At 38.6% G+C, this 3950-nt stretch overlaps 1 pseudogene; it reads right to left on the bottom strand.

The window, feature by feature from the left end:
* Positions 1–2365: 2365 nt before the first annotated feature.
* On the bottom strand, positions 2366–2479 carry LOC139886732 (small nucleolar RNA R71; annotated as a pseudogene).
* Between the last annotated feature and the right edge of the window lie 1471 nt (positions 2480–3950).

Genomic DNA, 3950 nt, shown 5'->3' with positions numbered 1-3950 from the left:
TTTCCATAGTGGCAGGCCGTTTGGCCTGCCCTGGTCAGCTTGTTTTTTGGATCGTAACTTGATTTTCTTGGTCGTAACTTGTCTTTCACCATTTTCGCTCTAGATTCTTTGTATTAGCTCTGTTTTACTTGATTCTTTTTGCATCGCCTTTGTAATTACTTAATCTACAAAATCAACCGACAAAGCAATAATTTTGCCGGCAAAGTTTGGAACTTTATTGATTTATGGCTTAATATCGGGGTAAAAACGTGACTTTTAATTTTGGCCGATATCACATACTCGATAACTGTTACCGAAAGACCTCTCATGATCTTTTACAATTCATCTACCTACATCCAAATGTATAATCCTTTTCTATTGCATGTTCTTGTTTGAGGGTTGATTTAGGAACGTTTCTTGATCGGGTCTTAAATGCCGATCATGATTGATGTTAAGAGGTGAATTTTATGTGTATATTTGAGGCTTAAAAAGCTATTTCATGAGGTTTTTATAACGAGTAACAATTTGGGACGAAAACACGAAAACGGGGGATAAAACAAGAAAAAAATGCGAAAACTGGAACCCAGCCACTAGGAGGCGGCTGGTGGGCGCATGTAGGCGCCTGGCAGGGTGTCACAAATCTTTTCAGGTGGAAAATGGGCATAAGGAGGCGCCTGGATTTGGCGCCCGGTCGTAATTTGCGCCCGGTGAGCATAATTTGCGGCTGGAGCTATTTTTGGATAAAATTTGAGGCCGAATTTGGGGGATTTAATGCTTGGGGGTTTCCCTACTTCACTCCTATATAATGAAAACCCTAGGCTATGAATTTATATCTTTTTCCATCAGTTTTTAGAGCATCAAACACACAAAAACACACCATCAATCATCATCAAATCAAGATTCAAGCTAGGTTTCAAGGAGTGTTCATCATGCAACTTCAAGAAGCAACCATGATCATCATCACCAACATGCTTGGCTAGTTTCTTTTACTTTATTCCTTGCATGAACAATTATTTTATGTTTAGTTCTTCATTTACTTATGTGATTCTTGAATTTGTAATCCTTATGTCTTTTGGTTTATAATTTCATTGAATCTTTTGAATTATCATTTAATGCAAGTTTGAAAGTTATTGATTGTTGCAAGACAAGTGATTGATATTTAACATCTTGTGCTTAATCCAACCTAGTTACAATTTAGTATAGGGATAAAGACAACATGTGTAAGTACCATTGCTTGTGCCCAATATAATCATAAATTAGAAAACTAAAGAAGTCTTGTCTATGAGATTTAGTTGATAATTTGATAGCATAAGGATTTGTTGAACTAATGCATGCATAATTGGGATTGTCAAGGAATAAAGACTTCCATCCAATTGATTACAACCTTTTTAATTACCTCGTTGTTTATGCTCTTAAATACTCAAAGTTTACACTTGCTTAGTAATTGTTAATCTAGTCTTTACTTTAGTTAATTTTGGTTAATCACAAACAAACAAATCCTGAAATTGCTTGCTAGTTAACCATAGCTTCCCGTGGAACGAATCCTACTTACCCTATCTAAAGTAGAGTAATTAGGCTATTTTTGACCGACCCTTCGACACCGATCAAATTTTGGCGCCGCTGCCGGGGAAGTGCGCTTGATTGCAAGCTCTTATTTTATTGCTTTCATGTTAAATTAGAAAAACCATAAAAATTATAAAACCAATAAAAATCCAAAAATAATGTTTTGTTTATTTTGTTTCTGTCAGTTTTACGCTCGGTGTTCTTGCTTTTGTTGAAGTGCAGGTTAGTGTATGCAAACTCGGAGTTTGGGAGATCAAAATCTTAAGCCTTTAGACCCGGAGATTGAGAAATCCGCAAAAGCTAATCGAAAAGCTATAAGAATTTTAAAAGGCTCGACAGTGGCTTCAGCATCCACTCAACCACAGTTAGAGTCACATCCGATTATTCCACCAAACTCTCCTAAATCAGATTCCGATACTGAAGAGGAAGTTTTTGATCAACAAGACGAGATGGTCGAACGACAGAGAGGAGTAGATACTTACTACCAACCTGGTGATTTTGAGGATCACTCACCCATTGTTTATCCTGCACCGGCAGGAGGAAACAATCGACGATTTGAGGTCCGACCTCAACTCATTTCGATCTTGCCAACCTACCGAAGTATGGCTAACGAGGAACCATATGAACACATCACTGAGTTTAATGAGATATGTGCTACTAATCAGGTAAACGGTTTCACTGATGATGAGGTACGTTTGCGATTATTTCCTTATTCACTTAAAGATAAGGCAAAACGATGGTTTCTCTCTTTACCCGCCCAGAGTATTAATACTTGGGCGGTGATGAAAAAATAGTTTTTAGAGGGGTTTTATCCCATAAGTAAAACTTCAGACACGCGTACGCAAATAAAATCTTTTAAACAATTATCAGGTGAATTATTTCATGAAGCGTACGAGCGTTTCAAGGAGTTACTTAGAGCATGCCCACACCATGAGATACCAAAGTGGGAATTGGTTAAAATTTTCTATGATACTTTGGATTCCCAAAATAGGTAATTCCTTTTGGAGGCTAGTGGTGGGGCGTTTTTAACTCGATCTAGTGATGACGAGTGGACCTTCTTTGAGCAATTAAGCAAGGGTTCAAAAACCCAAGCTTCGGTTAATCGTAAACAACCTAGTACCTCCCGGGTGAATCATGTTTCCGACTTGGGTGGTTCATCTAGGAACATAGAGCAAGAATTAGATGATTTGAAAATGCTTATATTTAACAACCCAAACCAGATTCTTGCTTGTAATGTTTCGCAGGTTCATGAAGTTTGTGAGATTTGTGGAGATCCTTCTCACTTTGCACACGGATGTAGAAATGGGATTCCACTGGTAAATCAACAAATAGTAGAGGAACAAGTTAATGAGGTCCAGGGACGAAGATTTGATCCATATTCTAACACATATAATCTGGGTTGGAGGAACCATCCTAATTTCAGTTGGAGCAATAACAATGCTCTAAATGCTAACCAAGGGAACCAACAAAGACCGCAAAACAACTTTCAAAACCAGGGTAACTTTCAGAACTAAGGCAACTATCAAAGAAACTATCAAAATCCTTATCCCAAAAACCAAAACCAAAACCAAAACAATTACCAAAATCAAAGCCAAAATCAAAATCAAAACAATGCGCCACCCAATCAACCATCTAGCTCGGACACCAAGATGGACGCGTTTATCTCCGAAATGTGTAAAATAGTGGAAGTGCAGAACAAGTCAATTGGTGCGTTGGCTAAGGAGATTGGTAATGTAGCGGAAAGTAAAGGGAATCGGGAGCTGGGTACAATTCCAAGCTACACGGTTCTAAATCCGAATCATAAGGATCAAGGAAAAGGGCATAGTGTTAATATGGTAGGCACCTTGCGAAGTGGAAAGAAGTATGACAATAAGGTTGGTGAAAAAGAGGTAGTGCAACAAGAGTCAAGTGAGTTTCCTATTGTGCTTGATGAGGATGAGGTAAGTGAAAATGATAACCATGGGAAAGGGGTGAAAAATAAGGAACCAATCGTTAATGAGACCGAGAAATTGGAGACGGAATCAAAAACCATCCCATTTCCCAAGGACTTAGAGTCCCCAAACCAATTCCCTTATGGGAAGAAGGGACCACAATCGGAGGACATGTGGGAAACATTTAAACAGGTTAAGATTAATTTGCCCCTTCTCAATGCTATTAGGCAAGTCCCGTCTTATGCTAAATTTTTGAAGGACCTTTGCACTCAAAAGAGGAAACAAAGGGCGACCTTACCCAAAAAGGTGAAGCTAACCGAGCACCTAAGTGCGGTTGTTTTGGGAACACTTCCACCTAAATTTAAGGACCCGGGGACCCTATTGATAGTGGTTACTGTAGGAAACGTGAATGTGAAAAAGGCGTTATTGGACCTAGGAGCTAGCATCAATATTTTACATTTTTGTCTAGTTGACCGA

This window comes from Rutidosis leptorrhynchoides, chromosome 1 (genome assembly GCF_046630445.1).
Source record: "Rutidosis leptorrhynchoides isolate AG116_Rl617_1_P2 chromosome 1, CSIRO_AGI_Rlap_v1, whole genome shotgun sequence".
In the NCBI taxonomy this organism is placed as follows: Eukaryota; Viridiplantae; Streptophyta; class Magnoliopsida; order Asterales; family Asteraceae; genus Rutidosis; species Rutidosis leptorrhynchoides.
The sequence above is the reverse complement of the archived record's forward strand: the minus strand, read 5'-3'. Positions and strand labels throughout refer to the sequence as shown.